This window comes from Balaenoptera acutorostrata, chromosome 11 (genome assembly GCF_949987535.1).
Source record: "Balaenoptera acutorostrata chromosome 11, mBalAcu1.1, whole genome shotgun sequence".
Taxonomy (NCBI): domain Eukaryota; kingdom Metazoa; phylum Chordata; class Mammalia; order Artiodactyla; family Balaenopteridae; genus Balaenoptera; species Balaenoptera acutorostrata.
Window position 1 is genome coordinate 80,711,828 of NC_080074.1, and position 24,098 is coordinate 80,735,925.

Below are 24,098 nucleotides of genomic sequence, written 5' to 3' on the forward strand. Positions count from 1 at the left end.
GTATAGTTTTACTATGCTTTCAGTTTTACAAGATGAAAAGAGTCATGGAGATGGATGGTGGTGATGGTTGCACATTATGAATGTATCTAATACCACTGAACTGTATATTTAAAATGGTTAAGATAATAAATTTTGTTATGTGTATTTTAGCACATTAAAAAAAATTGAAAAAAAAGTTCGTTGGTGATTTTCATGCCCTCCACAGGTTGAAACTATTAGATTTAGCTCTCATTGTCATATAGAGACAGAGTAACTGAAATATAAAGCAGAAATTGATGTGTGCCTTAAGATATACTGACAAAGTGCTAGAAGAGTTCAGAGGAGGAAAATAGTACTTGCTGTTTGAGGAATCAGGGCCAAGTCCATGGAGGACTAAAGTGGAATGAATCCAGAATTTGGACCTGAGAGACGTGGTTTCCTCTTTCACCTCCACCTCTTACCATGACACATGAGGCACTGAATAAGCCTCATAACTGTGAGAAAGACTCACATCTGTCACAGAATTATTGTGAAGACTTTAAACAATGAAGAGAGATAAAAACACGTGGAAGCACAGAGAGTAATGCTAGATCTAGAGCTGACAATCAATAAATGATAATTATGTCTGAACCTGAGCTGGCATTTGATTCAGGGCTTGAAGGATGGATAAGATTTAAACATTCAGAGATGAGAGGGTAAGTAATTCTAGGTAGAAGAAAGAAAGAATAGCTTTTATGGGCTGCACGGTTTTATGGCTATTTATATACACGTACCATACAAAACATTTTTGGAACCTTTGAAGCCAAACCAGATATGGATCTTTGGTTCAAGAAGCTAACAGTTACCTTAGTAATTCATTCATTAATACAGGACTTCCCTGGTGGTGCAGTGGTTGAGAGTCCGCCTGCCAATGCAGGGGACACGGGTTCGAGCCCTGGTCTGGGAGGATCCCACATGCCGTGGAGCGGCTGGGCCCGTGGGCCACAACTACTGAGCCTGTGCGTCTGGAGCCTGTGCTCCGCAACAAGAGAGGCCGCAATAGCGAGAGGCCCGCGCACCCCGATGAGGAGTGGCCCCCGCTCGCCGCAAGTGGAGAAAGCCCTCGCACAGAAAAACGAAGACCCAACACAGCCAAAAGTAAATAAATAAAGACAAACAAACAAAAAACTAATACAGATACTTTTTCTTTTGTAATGTTGCTCGTATTCTTAATGGGCTACATGCGTTTTAATAGGTGTCTTTCTACCTTAAAATATTTTAGAAGTAATTGATGTTCATAAAAGCTCGAAGAGGAAAAAATTGTATAAAATAAAAATTACTCCTCCCACTTTCTTTCTCAATTCTATCTTCCTCAGAGATAACTGTGATTAACACTGTGGTATGTCTACTTAAAATCACTTTTTATGCACATACAACCACATTATATATATATTCCTTTTTGCTCCTCAAATGAAATGATAATTTACCTACTGTTCAGGAAACTGCTTTTTATCCACTTTAGAGTGCTAATATCTTCCTATATTAGTATATATAAAGCAGCCCCATTCTTTGAAATAGCAGCATAAGATTCCATTTTATGTATGTTTCATCTTTTCTTCAATCAGTTACCTATTGATGATCATTTGCATTATTTCCATTATGAATAATGCTGGAATGAGTATCTTTGGACGGACCTGTGTGCTCTGTATAAATATATCTTAGGGGAAATTCTCAGAGTGGAACCAAACAAAATTTTCACATTTCAATAGATAATGTTAAATTGGTATCTTAATGGAATGAATAATTTATACTCCCAATAAAAGAATATGAGAGTTTCTGTTTTCCTACATGTTCATCAACCCTGGATATTATCAAACAAATTTATTTATAATCAAATCTAGATAAAAGTGGTTGATTTTCCTTACAATAAAATTATTAATAAAGTTATAAATTTATAAATAAAAATTGTATTATAAGTATGACTAAAGTTTGGCATCTTTCCACATGTTTATTTCCATTTATATATTTTTGGGTGAATTAACTTTTTTATATTCTTACTCTATTAAGAAATTATCTTTATTTTGCAAGATTTTTTCAGTTTGACTTTTTTTCATTGATACTATCATATTTTTACCTATGTACAAATTTTTAACTTTTATGTAGTTAAATTTATTAATCTTTCAAGTCTTTTGAGTTCCCTCGCTCCAGGATTAAAAAATTATTTGATATACGTTTTAAATTCCAACATTTAATTGCAACATTTTAAAAAAATAATATTCATGATATGACAAAAATAGGGAAAAGTTTATAAATTTTATCTTTTGATTATATTGCATCAATTATGGTAAAAGTTAACAGGAATATGTTTTGTTTATATTCAGTTTTCCAAATCAAGAATTTGGACAAAAATACCTAATTATTTAAAATATGGAGGCTTCCCTGGTGGCGCAGTGGTTAAGAATTCGCCTGCCAATGCAGGGGACATGGGTTCGAGCCCTGATCGGGAAGATCCTACATGCCATGGAGCAACTAAGCCTGTGAGCCACAACTACTGAGCCTGCGCTCTAGAGCCCACGGGCCACAACTACTGAGCCCACGAGCCACAACTACTGAGCCTGCATGCCACAACTACTGAAGCTTGTGCACCTAGAGCCCGTGCTCCGCAACAAGAGAAGCCACCGCAATGAGAAGCCCTTGCAATGCAACGAAGAGTAGCCTCCGCTCGCCGGAACTAGAGAAAGCCTGCGCACAGCAGCGAAGACCCAACGCAGCCAAAAATAAATAAATAAAAATAAATAAATTTATTTTAAAAATATGAAATTTATTCTAGTGCTACTGGCAACTGTTCTGCTTTGAAGAAGTGTCAGAGGTAAAATTTTAAAGAATGCATTTTTTCAGAAGTAGTTTCAAAGATCTGGGATTCCCTTCCACAAAGTCTTATTTTGTAAATTATTAATCTAAGTATAGATTACATTATTGGCATTACAGTAGTGTTTTAGTTGTCAACAACTGAGTACTAACAGCCTTCCCTATTTTCAACAAGCCTGAGGATATGTTTTAATTCTATTCCTGTAAAGAAATTTAAATTATTTTCATATACTAGACCTTGCCTGCTAGCAAAACAGTATGCAATGTTTTACTCTCCTCTGATACCATCTTCTCTAACCATTGCCACAGATGCAATATGGTACATTGATTACTTCTGTTTCAACTGCTCTGCCTTGTATTTCCATTTCTGGAACACTAAAGCACTGCCAAATTAACAATATATATAGATAAACTATTAATGCTTATATCATCTGAAACCTTGAAACCAATATCTCTTATTTGTTGACCTAAGCTATGAGATTGCATTCTATTTTTTAAAATTCAAGTACAAAAATTCAAATTCTTCAAAATATATATTTAAAAAGTTTAAAAAATTAACTGTGAGCAAAATATTAAATTTTTCTAGATTCCTAGATATTTTATTCCCAAAGTTCTTAGAAATGGCAACCCAGCATGTTTCTTTTACTTTTCTGTATTGTGTCTGCTTCTTCACTTGTTTATCTGTTGGTGATGTACTATGCTTGCCTTCAGTAATGATTTGAATAATTAGAACAAGGGTTCTTCCAGGAAGTGGGTTCTATGGCTGGGGGATCAATTTCTTATTGACATTTAGAAAAATAAATTTTTGCAGAAGAAATATATATTGATTATACCAACTGTAATCTAATCATAGGGGTTTGTCTCTGGAGTCTCTGAATTTTTGTGGTGCAACTACTTTCAACTCAGTGTAGGTACCAAATCCAGAGGGCTTACATTCTGATTTCTCTTAGATTCCAATACCTGACATGATCTTTTCACTTGAACAAGATTCATGTGTGACTTTTATTCAAAGTCATGATACTTCTAGTCGTGTCTTTGCCCACCACCCCAAGTACCTGACTGTCTCTAAGAACTTTGTTCCTGAAGTTGCCATTGGTTCAACATTCTTTTCACCCTCCAATCCTTCATATAATCCTGCTGATAATTCAACTTCACCTCTTCAAAGATGCTTTCTCTTACCTCCAGATTACATCAGATCCCCTTGCTATACATGATTAGGCTCACAGTACTTTTTCCCTTTTATTTCTCACAGTTTGTAATTATATTTGTTTGGTTATTTGGAATGCCTGCTTACTGCATTCCATGAGAAATTGTTTCTGCATTGCTCCTCATTTTATTGTTAGAGCCTGGCAATTAGTAGATACTCAATAAGTATTTATGAATGAATGAATGAATAAATTCATATCCAAACTCAAATCTCATACTCTCCAAAACAACATTTCTAACCTCTCCAGCCACAGTGATAGACAAATCCCTTTCCTGAACTTAAGGCTCCTATTGTTTTTTGTTTTTAATATTTATTTATTTATTTTGGCTGTGCCGGGTCTTAGTTGTGGCACGTGGGAACTTCGTTGCAGCATGCAGGATCTTTAGTCGCGGCATGTGGACTCTTAGTTGCGGCATGCATGTGGGATCTAGTTCCCCAACCAGGGATTCAACCTGGGCCCCCTGCATTGGGAGCTCGGAGTCTTATCTACTGGACCACAAGGGAAGTTTACTTAAGGCTCCTATTGTTGATACCACTCATTTATCCCATGGAATCATACTGATAGATTCACAGAATTCGATAGGAGTTTACAGATAGTAAGGTTTCTGTTGTAAATAATGTAACTCATTGAAATAAAAGTCTTGGTTTTATTTTTGTGAATACCATCATTAATGATGGGGAGTTGCCTTCTGAAGTATCCTGACCCATCCTTGGACTATTCATATGTTTAGAAATATTTCTGATATTTAGCAAGACATTCTTGGGATTTTCAAGACTAATTTGGTTCCTAAGTGTAAAAAAATAAGCCCATTGTCTTTTCTTTTCCTTTTTCTTTGGCTGCGCTGGGTCTTCGTTGCTGCTCGTGGGCTTTCTCTAATTTCGGTGCGTGGGGGCTACTCTTCGATACGTCTCATTGCGGTGGCTTGTCTTGTTGTGGAGCACCAGCTCTAGGCGCGCGGGCTTCAGTATGCGCGGGCTTCAGTAGTTGTGGCACACCGTCTCAGTAGTTGTGGCTCTTGGGCTCTAGAGCACAGACTCAGTAGTTGTGCCGCACAGGCTTACTTGCTCTGCGGCATGTGGGATCTTCCCTGACCAGGGCTCGAACCTGTGTCCCCTGCATTGGCAGGCAGATTCTCAACCACTGTGCCACCAGGGAAGTCCCTGGCTTTTCTAATGATGGTCCTTCAGATAGTCAAAGATTGTTCTCTTGCTCAATCAAAACATAGCCCTTCCTTCAATTATTGTATTTATGCTGTGGTTTCCAGACTCTTTCATCATCCTGATTACCCCTCCTGTGAACTCATTCTAGTTTGTCAATGTCCTTCTTAAAATAAAATTGCTTTTGTTACGGGTAATTTTATTTTTTAAACTATGCTATTCAAATGTCATAAGACTTAAAATTTCTATAAATTCAGAGGTTGCTCTTTCTAAGAGTAAATTTGTGACAATTCTTTAAGTCTTTAAGTTCAGAAATTTGAAAAGTTAATTTTGATTAAGTAATAGATACCTTTTTCTGGCAGCTGTCAACAGTTGCTGGAGGATTGCTTAGATCACATAACCAATTCTATACTTATAGTTTAAAATTATCTGACTTGCTCTGACCACTTGCTAGTTGAATTTCAAAAGGATTTAAACAAATAAGTAACAAAATATTGTGCTTGTTTAGGCGTGAGGAAAACGTTTAGTCTTATAGCTATTACCTTCTAAGGAACCAAACCCAATGTTTACTAATAATAATCAGCTCTTTCCTGGGCTCAACAAAAATGTTTTGATGTGGTTTGTACCAGTCTCTGATGAGGGTATCAGCCTCCATTTAAAAAACAATCATTAGCTTGAGTTGTCATTACAAACCTTACTAAATTGCTGATAATATCCTTCATTACCAAGCATGAATTGTCCTTTTCAGTCCTTTATATATAATTTTTCCTCCATTCCAAGATTATAATAAATTGTAAAATTGCTGACAATAGTTAATCCTCAAAAGAAGACAACAAAAGCTACAGAAGAAAAAGTAGCAAGTAAAATAGAATTATATAGAAATAAATTAGATGAGGTAAGAGGGGCTTGAGCCTCCCTACTTCTGAAATGGTTTTACTATCTGGCAGTTATGATCATTAAATGTTTGCTAAATGAACGAAAACATTTGAGCAATAAGCATAATTCTACAGCGGGGACAACAAATTATAAGCGAGGTAGTTGGCTTAACCAGAGTATCTGGTAACTTATTTTCAATTTCAATTTTTACTACATTTTCTATTTCAATATATATATATATATTTTTTAAAAAATTTATTTATTTTATTTATTTATTTTTGGCTGTGTTGGGTCTTCATTGCTGCGCGGGGGCTTTCTCCAGTTGCGGCGAGCGGGGGGCTACTCTTCGTTGCGGTGCGCAGGCTTCTTATTGCGGTAGCTTCTTTTGTTGCGGAGCACAGGCTCTAGGCCCACGGGCTTCAGTAATCGTGGCACGTGGGCTCTAGAGCGCAGGCTCAGTAGTTGTGGCGCACGGGTTTAGCTGCTCCGTGGCATGTGGGATCTTCCCGGACCAGGGCTCGAACCCGTGTGCCCTGCATTGGCAGGCGGATTCTTAACCACTGCGCCACCAGGGAAGTCCCAATTTCAATATTTTTGATAACTCAGTATGACTTCAAAATAGCACTATAGTCATTAAAAATACTCAAATATTTTCCTAACATGGTGTAATTCAATCTCCTATAATCCAAATTTACATATTATAAATTCCTTCCTCCCTTCCTTCCTCCCTCCCTCCCTTCCTTCCTCCCTCCCTCCCTTCCTTCCTTCTTATTTCCCTCCTTCCTTCCTTATGAAAAAGTCACTTAGGCTATTCAGGAAATAGTATGGTAAAGTAGCTCATAAATGAATCTATTGGCCTTGGATAGAGCCAGATATAACAACACGCTCAAGCAATGAAATGAACAAAAGAACCTGTGGAATGCACCTGCTTGTTCAAAAATAGCAGGTGCTTTTTTTTTTTTTTTAAGACTCTAAAGAACTCAAATTTCTCTTTAAGGATTTTGTTGCTACCTTTCCTACAAAAATTGCCCAGATTGCTTCTTGACCCCTACTTTGAGAGTAGAGGAAGTCTTACTGTATGGTATTAGCTCAGTAGCATAGTATATCCAAAATACTGTAATTCCTGCATTCTTTGCACATTTGGACCTATTTCATCCCTGGATTACAATATATATTCTTTTTTTTTTGTATTGAGGTATAGTTGATTTACAATATATTAATGTCAGGTGTATAAGATAGTGATTCAATATTTTTATATTATACTCTGTTTAAAGTTATTATAAAACAATGGCTTACAATATATATTCTTTACATAAACTTTCAAAAGAAAAGGCATTCAAGGTGCATATTTATATTTTATATAAATATATATTTTATATTTATATTAAATATATAGATATATCCTATAAGCAATAATTGAAGTTTGAAAAATATTACTATACTTGCAATTTCCATACTTTCAGAAGCATATACTAATGTGAAGTTATTTTTGGAGTATCTGTCATAAACCATATAAGTACTTGAGACAACCGGGGCCAAACTTAAAAAATCCTCTTCAAAAAGAAGAAGGTAGAAGTTTATGCTTAGAGTCCATTTTGCCACCAAAGCCCAGAAATGGTTATTAAGCCTATTCTGCTTTACTTATGATAAGGACAGGCATTATATCAATCAAGGTGATCACTGTAACTTCCAAACTCATTTTAGGTTGAACACAAAAATTCTAAACTAAAACTGTTTTTATGTGAGATAAGTCTACAATAAAGTTGAAAATGTCCACTGATTTATTACTTACAAGCAATTAGTCAGAGTTTATTATGTTCTGTGCACTGTTTTAGGCACTAGAGTACAAAAATGAATACAACATTAAATTCTTGCCCTTAGGGAGCTCACATTTTAGTGAGAGGTGTCAGTTTTTTTCTCCTTTGCAGGTATTTAATATATCATTTTCATATACAGTTACAGAAATAGTATGCTACAGAGCTTAAAGAAAAAAAGAAGCATTAGTTGAATTCAGAAGTGGATTTGTCTTGTATGTACTAGGAATTGGCTGTCCTATTAAATTAGCATTTCAGAAGTATCTATTTAAATCCATATTGTTGACACTACAGTGAAAGCAGTGAAACTTGTCAGCAGATGATTAAGTTTTATGGTTGATGTCCACACTTTTGTATCCTGGGACCAATATCAAGTTTCTGGGAAAAACATCCTTCCTCTCTCCCCATGTCCCTCTATCATTAAGTCAGGGTCTCAGCCTGTTGGTGTTAGATGTGTCTGGGAATAAAGGTGTATCACAGTCATTTTTCACTTACCAATTTGAGAAGATTTATTTCAGTTTTTCAGTTTTTTCCCCTCCTGAGGCAAGAAACATGGCTACTTTTTCAATTCCCAAGACCACCAATTGGTAGTATTATTTCTGGGTGAGTGGAACACACACTTTACCAGCAGCTGGAGATGGTATGCAAGTCCCTAGATTACTGGCTTTCCACTAACTAGTCTTTTAGGAAAGCGACACTATTCCCACGGAAATCAACAACCGTTCAACTCAGGCTTGAAATCTTAAGGCCGAAGTGGAGAAGAAAATTGGATTGTAAAGGGTTGGGTTACTGTTTGAGGGCAGACAGGAGTTAGTGAATGGATAGAGTGTCAAAATGGGACTTTACTGAAAGACTCATTAAAACTGCAATAAAGACAAACCTCTTCTGGCCCCAGAAAATTAAAAAAGAAAAAAGATTCAAAAACCCATTTTCAAACAAAATTTAGCAAATGTGGGAAACGTATAAACTCAGTGTGGATGCTTGCAAGACCACCTCCCCTGTCACTTCAGGCCAGAAACCGGGCACAGGTGTGAGCATTTTGCAAAAACAGTTTTCAAAACTATTTTTCAACGCGAAACGGTGCGCCTGAAGAGCTTCAGAGCGGAAAGCACTTCACGCAGTCTAGTATTCTCCCTGGGTTGCTAACCTTTCTGCCTTTCCCATCCCGCCACTCCCCCTTGGCCGCCGCCTCCAGCCAGGGGGCGTTTGTTTACGTGACGTCAGCTGTAGTAAGCAGTCCCCGCCCCCGTTTCTCTCTGGCCGCCTCGTTTCCCGCGCCGCGGAGCTTCTCCCCTTAAAAGGACAATAGAGGCCTCGGGAGCGCGCGCGCCCGCCGGGCCTTCTCCCCTCCCAGCCATCGACGCGCGCGCGCCCGTATGCAAATAAGTTCGATTCAGGAGAATTTTGTACCAGGAGCCGCGCGTGCGCAGAGGGAAAGCGGAATCTACACCTTCCGCGCTAGCGGTAGCAACTGCAGAACTGCAGGAGACAATCTTTCTAGACAAGGCAGTTGAGAAGGAGGGAGCGTTTGGAGGTGGGCTTGGCTTGGCGTGCACTGCGCACCTCGGGAACGTTATTGCGCGTGGAACGTCTGCTTTTGGCAGGTGAGTGACTCGAAACATTGCTGTGGTGCAAAACTGTCTCACGAGGCATTGATTTAAGAGTGGCTTTTTTTCTCTTTTCACCTCACCTCACCACCTCCCCCTTCCTTCCACAGACACACACGCACACATTTATATACACACAGGAAGTTTTGTCTTGGAGATGGCATTGCTGGGAGCGCTGTTTTCGTGATCTTCAGACCTCAGATTCTTTTGTATCTGCATGTTTAGTGTGTCCTTTTCAATTGGGGAGGGTATCTGAGGCAAACCGAAAGTCTTGAGGTGGGGGAAGTGAGTGAAGCCTGGAAAGGAGTGAGGAATCGCCGGAGGTGAGGGATCCACGTTGAAGGTGACAATGACTTTTCTCAGCCGCAGTGTTCGCTGGCGACAAGGAGTTCGGTGGCTGAAAGGCCCGAGCGAAAAGGAGTTGCTGGCGATTGCGGAGGGACCCCGGGTCGGTGCACCCGCGTGGGCGCGCGCCCGGGAGTGGCCGGCCGCCGTTGTTGGACCTCGTGCTTTAGTTTCTTGCGGCCCCCGCGCGTGTTGTGATGAGGGTGGACAATGAACGCCCCTCGCTCGAAAACTAAGTTGCCGCCTACTTGCGAGCTGGCGGGCGGAGGGCGTTTAAATCGGCCTTTCGGGTCGGTGCCGGCGTGGCCCGAGTGCACGCGGGTGGCGTTGTCCGCCCAACTCCGGAGGGATGCGGATGCGACAATGAGCAACACGCGGCTGCTCGGAAGCGGCCCGGCTAGCAGACGCCTCTTCCCGGGCCGCGCCCAGTCAGCACGGGCGTCCAGGGTGTCTGTGGAGCCTCAACTTTGGTTCGCAATTTATTCACCTGTAGCGTAGATGTGGGCGCCGCGGCGCTCTCTAGGGCGACCGTGCGCGGCTTAAGATGGCCAGTCGGAGCCGAGTTGACTCCGGGATGGAGGCAGCGGCGTTGACTGAGCCGGAGGAGTGCGGAAACTCCGGAGGGCACTGCTTTTTGGCCGAGCGTGACAGACCACGTGCTGGGGCTGCGACCCGGGTTTGGTCGGGGGTCCGGCTGAGCGTCCGGCTCGCGGTCAGCCGGGAGATGCGGGCGCTGTCGGGGCCGGCCGGCAGGACAATGTGACTTGCTGATGATGGCGTCTTGCCAGTTTAAAAAGCAGAGTGAAAGTCGCCAACTCTCGGCCGGTGCGGGGCGGGGAATCCGGGCGTTTCTTATCAAGGACATTGCAAAACTTCGATTAAATGGGCCTGCTGCTAGGGGAGGACGCCGGGACTAGCCCCGGAGTCCCGGGGCGCGGGGTCCGGACCCTTCCCCTGGGCGGTCGTTAAGTGTCTCCCCCTGAGAAACAATCCCACGTCCCTGAGGCTGCACGTAGGCAGCGCCCGGCTGGACAGAAAACAAAGAGCTGCATGTGCCGGTGCGGGCCCGGCCGGCGCTCAGGGCGGCCGCTGGGCGGGCTGGGCCCCCCCGAAGTTCGGACGAGTTTCGGGAGGGGCTTTTTGTCCCTCGGGCCCTCGCGGGGAAACTTTGGCGGCGCTACTTGTGCGCGGTGCGGTGCCGGTGCGCGGGGGAGGCGGCGTGCTACCGCGCGGCGGGCGGCCGAGGGGCGGCAGTCGGGGCCCGGCGCTGGAGCCCCGGCGCCGGGTGCCGCGATGGCCGAGGGCCCGGGAGAGCGCGGCCGCGAGGGCTCGGCCCGCTCCCCGGGGCCGAAGCCTGCGTCTGGGAGGTCTGTGGATCCGCCTTTGAAGTCGAACTGTTGCCATGTTTGAATTACGTCAGGGCAAAGCCATGAGGAGGAACAAGCCCCGGCAGCGCCGCGTGCGGGAGGCGCCGGGCCGGCCGGGTGGGCGGGCGCGGGGCCCGTTGTTCCGGCGCAGGTGAGGGAGGCGGCGGCGAGAGACGCGCTTCCCTCCCGCCGCCGCCGCCGCCCCCGCCCCGCCCCGGCGGGCAGCTCTCTGCGGGAACTTTCCTTCCGACCCCAGTTGCTGTGTTTACCCACTGATCCGCCAGGGAGCGGTTCTCTTTGCTGCCTGGTTGCTTCTGTCTCGGCCGTCGCCGCGTGCCCGGGGAGGGTGGGGAAGCGCAGCCTGGGGCGACCGCTGAGAACCGGGGCGGGACGGGGAGGCATTTTGCTGCTTTCGGGGAAACCGGCAAGCGCGGCGAGCACCCCTCCCCCACAGCCGAGCCGCGGCCCGCAAGTGCAGGGGGCCCAGCCCCGACGACACCCGAAAAACCACCGCGGGGAAGTTCGGGGCTCCAGTTGTCCTACAAAGGGAAGTGAGGACTGTGGGTGAATCGTGCGTGCAGCTCTCGTCTTTGTGTGTTTACGTGTGGGAGGGGGGCCGGCTGGGGCGAGGGCTGGTTTGGTTAGGGGGGGTGGCTTCTTGGGGGTGGTAGGGCGGTGCATAGGGCGGTGCAGAGTTTGTTCTCGTAACTCTGACCCTACTAGGTTTCTTTGTTTTTGTTTTCTCTCTCTAACGTTCGATTACTCCAGGCACCCGGAAGACCAGGAATTACTGTTTAGTCAAACATCAACCTGGGGCGACACAGTTTCTCCCCAGCCGTCCTTCCCCCCGCACTCCTCTCTCACGTTGTCCTAAGGAAGCTTAAGAAAACTACACCCCCTTTCCTCCTAGTAATTAAAAAGATGAATTTGACCTTGTCATTAAAAGTACTCTGAAAGCACCTGTTTTTGAACTGGAGTTTGCCTGACTTGAAAAGCCCTTTAATAATTTATGTTGCAAAACCGAACACGTATATTAGTTGCTGAATCTAAATTAAATTCTGGGAGTTTATTTCTGGTGGACTTGGAGAAAAGTCCGATGGCATTTAAAGTATTTATATAATGGTTTGGGGAAGGGGGAATCTTCCTCGGCCCTAAAGGTATGCTTGGCTCAATGTTCCGGGCGTTATCTTTGGACGACCTTGAAGAAGCTAGCACGTAGGAGTTAGGCCTTTCTTGCAGATTTTCTGTGGGGACTGGGGAGGAAGCTGCTCAGGGGTTGACACAAGGTAATGGCTAGCGATCCCCGCTAGCTGCTTCATAGTTCCTGTGAACTGGGATTGACCTTCTGGTTACCCCTCTTAGATTTTTTCTTTCCAAGCTAACTTTTTTTTTTTTGGTATGTGGCCCCAGGCATAGCTCAGAAATTATGCTGGTTTGACACATGGATGCTTCTTTGGTATTTGGGGTTTGCCTGCAGTCTAGACATCCGATAAGCAGCACCACGTCTGTTGCTTCTTTCTTGATTTCTCCTGCATTTTGACCATGTTTAAGGGCTAGAATCTAAAAGTGGTCATTACCGAAAAATAATAATATCCTGAGATGCCATGCCCACACAAACCAAAACATCCATACAAATTGAAACCAGTTTTGTGCTGTCATTGTTTTGTTATTAAATAAACATTTTCCCCGAGAGAATGAGAAACTTTGGATTTAATAACTTTTTGGCTTTGGGCAGTTGTTTCTCTGGGTCAGGTATTTAAAATGCATATGAGGCAAGGCACACTTAAAGCAAGTTTTACTTTTGGTTGTATTTTCTTTGTATATTATAAACATTTATTTAACTTGTTGCAGTTTGAAGTAAAAAAATTTCCAAAATGTGTGCTCAACAATAATCATTAAAATGTTTGCAGCATAAAAAAATAAATAAAATAAAATGCATATGAAGAGCTTTGCAAATACACTGTGAAATTCTTTGATTTGTTTTTCTTAATTAGTATTTTATAGCCGAGTTACAGCTAGAATTTCAATATTCTGGGAAATTTCAAATAAAATATCTTAAGGGTTTTTGTTTTAAATATCAGATGAAATGTGCAGCAGAGATTTGGTTTATAAAGGTAAATGAGTTGAGACTGGGAAAGACACAGACAAGGTCTCTGCTGCCTTCCCTTTCTGCATTACTTTTGCAAGAGATTGGAGTTGAAAAGTTCAATACATAGTATATTCTAGAACCTTTGTGGGCCTCAACGCTGCTGTTGCACAGTACTATTAATTCTGTATATCTGGAACCTGGATGATCAATTTTTTCCCAGAGTTGTAATCAGGCCCTGGGAAAACCTGGCTCATGAGGCTCAAACTCAGGCAGATTTATGTCAAAAAAGCAATTTGAGAATGATTTTCCATGTAAAATAAGTTTTTCACTGGGGAAAGCTTAAGCTTATTTGAAATCTAAACCAACTTCATAAGCTGTTGTAAGGACAAATTAATTTACTGTGCCAGGCACATAGTAGGTTGCTTTAAAAGTATGCTGTTTTCCTTTTTTCCCTAAGCAGTGCTGGGAATATAATTGGCTAAGAAGGAGGGGAACACATTTGTTGAGGCACTAGGTTAGTTGTTCAGAAGTCTCTGGGGTTGAAATGCCTAGGTTCCAAAGACTTGATCATCTTAAGTAAGTCATTTTGTAGTCAAATTTTGTCACCTGCAGAATAGCAATAATAATAATAATACCTGGTTCTTGGGGATATAAATAAGCAAATCATGTGCTTGGTAAATACTGACTATTGTCCTGACAACTTTGGGAAGTAGACATTTTACAGAAGACAAAACTGAGGCCTGGATCAGTTTCCTTGCTGGAGGAAGTAATTCAGTAAATGATGAGTGGAAAGAATGAATGTCTTTGGCCTCTCCCCCACCTTCAGAAACTGGTTCTGGGAATACACTGCCTTCAACTCCTGGTTGCCAATCCAATTCTGATTCAACCACTTTACATCAAAAAGTCCTGTGGAAATCTAGAATGTGCTATTTTCTTTCTTCCTGATTTGTCCACAAGAGTGTCCTGTTATAAAGTGAAAATATTTTGTTGTCTTTTGATTCTCCAGTTTCTTTCTCTCTCTCTTTTTTCAGTTTCTCTTTTAATTGAATCTGCAACTAAGGTTTTCTGTATTATGGAAATGATCTGGAAATGCAGCTAATACAAAAGAAGGGAGTGTATTTTCAAGGGAGCAAAGTTTTCTTTTTGTACTAGAAATATGGAAGTCACAGGCACATTTGCTATTATATATTCAAGTACAAAAGTTGCAGTTGAACTAAAATAATTCATTTCTAGCTTCATATTTAGTTGTTTTCACGTACTATAAGTTTGGATTAATGTTTTTTAAATTTGGTTGGTGTTAATATATGCTGAGTTTAAATAGCTCTCATTTTGCGATTCATTTCTCCGCACAGTATTCTCCTAATCTTCCCTTCCTCTCCACGTGCCTGCTTGAAATCAGCAAGAAATATTTTTTCTACCAGTTGTTATGAAAGCATTGACTTGTTTACTATTAATCTTTTCTAATTAAAGTAATTCATTTGGTTTACATTTCCTGGAAATCTTAAAAGCTCACAATTTTTTTCTACAAAAGTCTACAGACTAAATGTTAAAGAAAAATGACACCATTCAAAACATCAGTTTTGGCTACCCCACTCTTCTTAGCAAGTTCCACCCAGTTTTGTATACTTTGTACATTCAGCACCTGGTTGTAATATAACTTAGTTTCTGCCCTGTTACAGTTTATCATTGAGTAGAGGAAATAATACATTTAGTTTCTGCCCTGTAACAGTTTATCATTGAGTAGAGGAAATAACACATTAAACAAGTTCTGGTGTGTTTGTTAGCTATGGAAAGGTTTTGTAAAAAGATATAATCCTTAAAGAATTTCTCAGGTTAAGGGGATGGAGGAGAAACCATCTTGGACAAAAATAGGAGCCTAAGTAGAGATGCGGCTAGTTATTTAAGTTGGTTTGACACTCCTGGAATATCAGAATTATAAGTTGGGAGCAGCTGGTAGTCAGGACTAGATCCTGAAAAGCTTTGAATTTCTTGCCAAGGAGTTTGGATATATCCTGAAACCAGTGTTGGTACCTTGGAAGGAATATTAACATTTGAACTTTAGGAAGATACCACCTGTCTGAAGGGTGCAGGGAAGTCGGTTATGAGGCGCTGACAGGTGTTCGAACACCATAATGAGGGACAAACAGGCAATGGGGATGGAAGGGACATGAACCAGAGAAGTGAAGGAAGAAGGAGATTTGCTAAGGATTTCATCGTGGACATGGTGGGGACCATGCAGAGGATGAGAAGAGAGAGCCTAGTTGACTTGCAGATTTTTTGTGTGACTGTGTGGATGGATGATAACCAAGATGGGTGAACACAGGAGGAGTGTGTTTGGAAGAGAAGACTATATAATCAATTTAGGGCATTTAAAGGTTAGGACTGCCAGTTCTTGTATTGGTGCTTCAGAGAGCTTAAGGAACTTTCCTGAGGTTTGGGTCAGACCAGGTGTGTGCTTTCTTCACATTTTTGTCAAACTTGAAAATGGAAGAACAAGCTTCACTGAAAGGAATATGGTCTAGTTTCATGAACTTAAAAGTCTCTCTGAAAATGCTAAGTTTCTCTTTTCCCACAAACCTGGTCTTAAAAGAAAACCTCCAGAAATCAAGATTCTACCTTCATTTTAATTTGTTGTGCATGTCTTGGGACAGATAGAGTTTATATTTCTATAATGTGCAAGTCTTATAAATTTAAGGAAATAAATGGTGTACATACACTGATATTTTCATACTCTTGCTTCACAGCATCCCTGCAAAGTAGAAGTGAGATTTCACCCTAATATTACAAAGGGAGAAGTAAAAGTCTAAGTGACTTCATATTTACTTGTAAAGACAAAAGCAGAAATAGACTCCAACTTGACTCATAGTGCCTTCTTCACCACACTCACAATAGTTATATTTCTTACTGATAATCATCTCTTAAAAGCAAATGAATACTATGTTCCCAACCTTTAACTTTCCCATCCACTGGAATCTCTCTTAATCTGGTATTGGGATACCCAGTTTTTTTTTTAACACTGTCAAAATGGGATTTTTTTATACTATCTAAAACTCAGACCTGGATTTGTAATTTTTATTTTTAACCTGTGCTACTTCAGCTGAACACTTATTTCTGAGTCTGACCCCTTTCCTGTAGGAGGAGTTCTAGATTCTGCTAACGTGGATTCCATAGGCACCACTGTATAAATATATTTTACCATATAATTTCTCAGGCTGGGTACATGTTTGGAGAAGCTATTGGCGAACAAGTGGGGATCCATCACCTCTTTTTCAGTTTTCCTCCAGGCAGGTTTAAATTTTTAAATTTCACTTAAAAAAGTGAATCAGTAAAGTAAATTCAGAACCTTTGGTGTTGGGATGTGGGTTGGTATCTACTAGAAGTAGGTGAGAGGAAATAGTAGTGTTTAATTGCCCCATGGCTTCTTTCCTTAAGCCCTGCAGAAACATGTCTCCTTGTAGGGGAATACTGCATCCAAGTGGCCTAGCAGGAGGAGAACACAAAACACTCAATCCTATTTGACCCTTTGTGAAGAGTGTTGCTCCAGTTACACTGTTAGTGTTTACTGGGTCCTGTACTTATATGTGATTAAAGATAGCGTACCATTGACTAAAATGGTGTCGAGGGTAGCATTACTAATTCCAAGAACTCAGGGTTGCCCATAACTTTTGATCGTGAGTGTTTTTTCGTATTTATTTCTCTTCATTTCCCATCATCCTGCCATTTAAAGTTCAAGTCTAAAGAATACATCTCCTTCACTTCAAAGTTGTCTTTGGTTGCTTGGTTCCTTTTGTCTTTGTTCACCACTGCTTCCTTCCCACTTTACAAATCTTTTGCTTGTCTCTTCTCTGCAGTTTCCTTCCCATTCTGTTCTGTCTGTTCTGATTTTACTAGTCTATTCTGTACTCTCTCCTGTGGAATATATTTCCTAATGTGTGTCTCTTTGTATGTCTTTGAGGAAGTTTATTTAAACTCTCTGGGCTTTTTCAGATTCCTCTTTAGTTAAGTCAAGATATGTGATGATAACTAAGGTTTTGGGGTGGGGTGCTCTTGATTAAAAAAAATTTCAGTATAGAAGGGAGTAAAGTGAAAGTGAGCCTCCTTCATTCTTGTACCCTTCAGAGGCAACTGCTGTTTACTAGTTTTTAAAAATCTATTTTAAAAAGCCAGTTTGTGTATTTAAGTTCTCATTAAAAACATACTATAGGATTATACTGTATAACAAGATACCTTGGATAAAAGTTCCCTCCCTGCACATGTCGTAGAACTACTGCCATCTTTTTAAGGGCTGAAAGGGTATCCTGTAGTATGAAGACACCATACGTTAACCAGTCTGAGAATCCATGGACATTTAGGTTGCTTCCAATATCTTATGTATTTTTTTTTTTTAAAGGTCTAGGTCATTTGGATTTTAGAGAGAAAAAGTGATGATTAGAAGCTATAGGGTTTTGGTCTGTTGAAAACTAAGATCACTTTAATTTAAGAATGCTTTAATTTGGGAGGTTGCACCCCTAATTTGTGCATCAGAATTTCACTTCTCAAGATGGCATGGACAAGTTGTGAAGTTAACTGTAAAGCTGATTTATCATCCTTGGCATACTTACTTCTCTCTGTTTTCTTCAATCTATCTAGTCCATCCAGTGGCATTTTGAGTTTTGAAAAGTATTTTTGAATATAAGAAAGACTTTACTACCCAGAAGGAATCTAGAAAGTAAAATTGGGGAAGTTATTACATTGGAGGAACTATTGGTGTCCTTCAAAGCATACATACCAACTAAGGTGAGCCTAATACATGTTACATTTATCATAATAAGAACCCTCTCCATTTTCCTAAATGTTAAAATCACACCCTTATAAGATTTGAAAGACAAGAAAATACTCTTCAGAATTAAGTTCTTCACCTCACTGTCTCCTAATTCCATATTAAAAAGGGTACTAGAAGCTCTAAAATTTGCATTTCACGATTCTTCATACTGTTTCTTAGTTGGAACTTAAAATCAGGTATTTGGTATTATTAAAAATTGTAAGACATCACCTTTAAGCTATTTATCAGAAAAATTTTCTTAAATAGCATTCCTTCACTATTGGCTGTGAAGATTTCTTTCCCATTTATATTGTACTGTACTCAGTAAACTTACCTTATGTGTGCCGAATTAAGTGTAGTAAGACATCATCCCTACTCTTTGGCTTCATAATCTCATTAGATCAGATTAGAATTGGCTCTTTTGTATCTTGATAAACAGTGGTTACTTCAGCCTTTCCTTGTCCAACACTAAGGTTGCATTTCCCATCCTTTCATTAAGTTGATGATTGAATTCTTTTTAAAGGTAAATTTATTTATTTATTTTATTTTTGGCTGCGTTGGGTCTTTGTTGCTGCGTGTGGGCTTTCTCTAGTTGCGGCGAGCGGGGTCTACTCTTCGTTGCAGTGCGTGGGCTTCTCATTGTGGTGGTTTCTCTTGCTGTGAGCACGGGCTCTAGGCGCGTGGGCTTCAGTAGTTGTGGCACGTGGGCTTCAGTAGTTGTGGCACACGGGCTCAGTAGTTGTGGCTCACGGGCTCTAGAGCCCAGGCTCAGTAGTTGTGGTGCACCGGCTTAGTTGCTCCGTGGCATGTGGGATCTTCCCGGACCAGGGCTCGAATCTTTGTCCCCTGCATTGGCAGGTGGATTCTTAACCACTGCGCCACCAGGGAAGCCTGATCACTGAATTTTTATGATCAACTTTTTGGAAGTTTTAAAGTGGAAGAAACCCCAGTAAATCAATCAAAACAAATGTTTAGAATTGATTGTTGCATTTTAAAAATTCACATTGTTGTCTATGTATGCTATTTGTTCATATAATTACAGTTATTTCTCTTACGGCTTTTGCTGACTTAGCTATTAACTTTAATCTTTTTAATTTGGGGAGATTGAATTAAATTGGACAGAACAGTAATTTCAGCATGGTTGATTTGTCTTTAACTGTTACAGTATTGAAAAAGATTTGTGGCTTTTTGGCTGCCAGTAGATAAAGAACTAATGTCAATGAAAGTGCTTTATAAAACATGAAGTGCTATACAGATGACAACTTTTTAAAAAAGTTTAATCAACACATTTATTGAGTGCATACCACATGATTGGCACTATTCTAGGTGCTGAGGTTACAAAGATAAATAAAGGCAATAAGAGAATTCCCAACCCAGTCTTTTTATTTTTAAAAACAAGCTTATTGAGATATAATTTATGTACCATAAAATTCACTCTTTAAAGTGTACAATTCAGTGGCTTTTAGTGTATTTAGAGTTTTGCAGCTATCACTACTATCTAATTTTAGAAGGCAAATGACGGTTTATAATCAGCATTTTACTTCTTTCTGATTTTTGCCTTTATCTCAAAGGTCAATTTTCTTCTGCCTTCTGCAAATACATGCTTAAGGGTGAGATTGTACGGGGTATACTCTCATCTGTAACTGTTCATCAATTAGGAAGCAGATGGTATTAGCTTCCTTCTATTAGAACACTGCTGAGTGATGTGACATCTATAAGAATAGATGCAAAAATCACAAATAATTTGAACAGATAAAATAGATTGTTCTGGAGGGATCATTTAATATTGCACAAATGTGGGATTAGGAAAGAAATATTCTTTTTTTAAAATTGAAGTTGATTCACAATATTATATGTTAGTTTCAGGTATACAACATAGTGATTCAGTATTTTTATAGGAAAGAAGTATTCTAAAGAACCACCCGGTTTGTTGAGATAACAGAAATTCCAAGTTTAAAATCAAATTGTGCCATGCTCACCCACTACTTTCTCAAATATATAAAGTAACTTGGTTTCAGAGCCAGTTTGTGTCCTTAGTTTTTTCCCAGAGATTAGGTAAGGTTTTTTGTTTTTTAAAACATTAGTGGGTCTGTAGATTTTGTGAAAATATTTTCAGTTAATCTCTGAGTTCCCCAAAGCTCAAAATGGCTAAACACCAACCACTGCTTAACTGGGTTGCTGTAAACAAAGCCCAAAATGAAACCCCTGTGTATTTGCTGCAGATTCCCAGGTACCTCTCAAGTGCAGGAATAAGCTCAGAAAAGGTTTAATAGGTTTATTAAGTAATCATCCGTTAAAAGGCTCATGCACTACTTGTGTGCTGCATTAGGACAAGTGCCTGCCTCCTTACTGCATTTAGCACTGCTTGGAAGAGGGTGAACCCTAGGATTTAGACCCCACTCAGATGTTTAGGCAGAAGAATTTTGTCAGGAAAAAAAGGTTGCAGAACTACATAAAAGATTATCAATCAGAAGATATCAGGCTATTATATTTTTTCTGATGTCTAAGAAGAATATCCTCAAGCTGAAGAATGGATTGTTTCACTGGTACTATTGGGTAAGTTTTGTGGAGATCCCCAACAACAACAAAAATCATACTGAAGATGAACAGTTGATTCACAATAGCTGCTGATGAAAAGGAAAGCCTCAGTACCTAGCGGTAGCCCTAGTATTTCTTAGCAGCTTGCCAGCATGATAACTGGCACAAACTCTGGCTTCTTGGTCAAATCCGGCTTCAGTGAAGGTAGTTCATATCTTGGAGATGATCTGATTTTTGTATAGTTTTGATGGCATGTTTATTTGTGGAGAGAAGGGGATTGTGAGGGTAGAGATAGGAGTCTGTCTGTTGTAATAGGATTTGGTCTGTGTATTAATGGAATGAACTGGCCTTTCCTGCTGTACTTCCTTTGTCCTTGCTGAGAAGGGAGGTTGAAGTTTCCTAGAGCTATTGATGAAGCTGGTGACTGCAAGAGGAACTCTGGACTTTTGACCTTGATGGTAACGGAAGGCGTTGGGGGAGTTTGGAGAGCCCACTAGACTAGAAAGGACTAGAAAGAGTTAGGTTACGTTTTTGCCTCAAAACAAATATACAAATTAAAGCAATAGCTTCTACTTTCTGGGTACTTCTTTTAAAGTTTCTATAAACCTGTGTCATTTGACATTGTTTTTTCCAAAGCAGCACATGGCCATTTTCTTCAGGAGGCAATTTTCTTTTCATTTATCATACGGGTTTGTTAGATTGAAAAATAAATCTACCTCATTTCACAGGTCTGTGCCTTTTCCTACTATATACAGAGCACCTTCCTCATTTTTTTCCTTTCAAAAAATCTCATTTAATGAAAATAATTAACTATCAACTAGGAGTATTTTATTTGCTTGTTTTTAACAATTCTTAAAGTAACTGTTAGTTTAGGCTTAATTATTGAAATGCATCAGTGGCCTTCTGCCCCATTGCACCTCCCTTTTTGCTTGCCTCCCTCACCAACAAAAACATCAAAGAACACTTAATGAACAGTGGCCCCTGTTAAAAGGAAGACTTGTCTTTAGTTATTTGCTGATAAAATATTTTCTTAAAAACAAGTTATAAACCCTTTGTCTATATTTCAGAATCCCTGCATCTCAAACACACACACACAAACACACACACACACACACAGATCCTGGATATTTGGTTATTTTTCTGAATCACTTTCATATACTTGCTCTGGTATGGCTAACCAGAAATGGAATGGAATGAGGTTAGGCAAGAGGTCATCCAAAGACAAACACCAAAATTTTTGTTTTACTTGTATATTTGAGTGTATTTCTTTTTTTTTTTTTTTTTTTAAAGGATTTTCTTTTATTTATTTATTTATTTATTTGTTTATTATTTTTGTCTGTATTGGGTCTTCGGTTCGTGCGAGGGCTTTCTCCAGTTGCGGCAAGCGGGGGCCACTCTTCATCGCGGTGCGGGGACCGCTCTTCATCGCGGTGCGCGGGCCTTTCTCTATCGCGGCCCCTCCCGTTGCGGGGCACAGGCTCCAGACACGCAGGCTCAGCAATTGTGGCTCACGGGCCCAGTTGCTCCGTGGCATGTGGGATCTTCCCAGACCAGGGCTCGAACCCGTGTCCCCTGCATTAGCAGGCAGATTCTCAACCACTGCGCCACCAGGGAAGCCCTGAGTGTATTTCTAACAGAACTTTTAAAAGGGTGGTGTTCTGTGGTTATAACTCCTAAGACTGTGGGCACAAATCTAGTTAGTATTAATAATTTTCTCTTCTTGTTGCTTTATATGATGGTTTTGTGATAATTTGTATTTGGACCTTTACACACACACACACAGAGACACACAGACACACACACCCTGCTCTGGATTTGTCCCTTGGGGTTTAGTTTCTGTTCATTACCTTTTCATCACCTCTCAGTCCAGATGTTCTGGTGAAGTTGGTCCTTGGTTTGGATATTCTAAATTACTTACAAGGTACATGTTTACTGCCAGCTACATTTTTGTTGCATCCAGCCCTGGAGCTGAATCTTCCTTCCTTGCTTGATGTTGAGATCTTTTTGATCATGGAAATCACAGTTTATGTTTTTGAACATAGGCCTCCCACTATTACTGCTCTAAGGCAGAGCTTCAAAAACCTCTGTGACAGCTGTGGGGGGCAGACCACTGGTCAGGCAACATGAGCTCATTCTTAATTTATCTTAAAGATTTATAAAATTATTATTCTTAAATTATAACCCTGGATTTTTGTGTATTTCACATCCTCCTTTCAGTAGTTTCAATTCAGGGACAACTTGCCTTAGAACTTCCCATTTATCACAGAAGAAATCACCTCTGATTTCCCATAGGGCAAAGTAGTGTAGGTTGATGCATATTGAGCTACTTGTGTGCTTAGTATCAAATAGTGGTCCTGTAGTAAATGCCCAAAGCTTTCCAAGAGGGGGGAATCACATTAATGCAGAGATGCAAAATAAAAGGGGGTGCCTTAGCTTAAATTTTAGGATGTGTCCTCCATTGTGTATGATTCCATTATTTCACAGGATAGTGGGGAGAGTTTGTTGTATTCTCTACTTAAAATCTTGAATTTTAGAAAATGCCTCCTTCCTGCAATTTTATTTTATTTATTTTTAAAATTAAATTTATTTATTTATTTATGCGTTGGGTCTTGTCTGCTGCGTGTGGGCTCTCTCCAGTTGCGGCGAGTGGGGGCTACTCCTCGTTGTGGCGTGTGGGCTTCTCATTGCAGTGGCCCCTCCCGCCGTGGAGCACGGGCTCCAGGCGTGTGGGCTTCGGTAGTTGGGGCTCGCGGGCTCTAGAGCGCAGGCTCAGTAGTTGTGGCGCACGGGTCCAGCCGCCCCGCAACATGTGGGATCCTCCCCGACCAGGGATCGAACCGGTGTCCCCCGCATTGGCAGGTGGACCCTTAACCACTGCACCACCAGGGAAGTCCCCTTCCTGCAATTTTATTTTATTTTTTTTATTTTATTTTTTTTTAAAATGTGAATCAGCTTCTCTTTTTATTTATTTATTTATTTATTTATTTATTTTTGGCTGTGTTGGGTCTTCGTTTCTGTGCGAGGGCTTTCTCTAGTTGCGGCAAGTGGGGGCCACTCTTCATCGCGGTGCGCAGGCTTCTCACAATCGCGGCCTCTCTTGGTGCGGAGCACAGGCTCCAGATGCGCAGGCTCAGTAATTGTGGCTCACGGGCCTAGTTGCTACGCGGCATGTGGGATCTTCCCAGACCAGGGCTCGAACCCGTGTCCCCTGCATTGGCAGGCAGATTCTCAACCACTGCGCCACCAGGGAAGCCCCCAGGGAAGCCCCCTGCAATTTTATAATGAGTGTTTGCCAGGAGGGGAGAAGGAGGTAGTAGACGCCTTGTTAAATACCTGAGCTACTTTGTGTGTTTTAGACACTTGCTATGCCCGTGTGCCTAGAATTGAGGTGGATCCGAGAAGTTTTCACCACAGCCCTCCTGTCTCGCTTGGTCATGTAATACCGCATTGCTGGGGGTAGGGTGGAGCAG

The 24,098-nt window shown here is 40.9% G+C and overlaps 1 protein-coding gene across 2 annotated transcripts in view; it reads left to right on the top strand.

Annotated features, from left to right (window-relative positions):
• The first annotated feature begins 9,310 nt into the window (after positions 1-9,310).
• SINHCAF (SIN3-HDAC complex associated factor) overlaps positions 9,311-24,098 on the top strand; it is a 30,126-nt gene continuing 15,338 nt past the window's right edge. The window contains exon 1 of one of the 2 annotated variants that reach the window (XM_007175688.2): positions 9,311-9,485. The gene's annotated coding sequence lies outside the window, so the exon portion shown is untranslated. Of the gene's footprint in view, positions 9,486-10,175; positions 10,304-24,098 lie in introns of those variants that run through there. The other variant, XM_057557419.1, reaches the window with a different exon arrangement.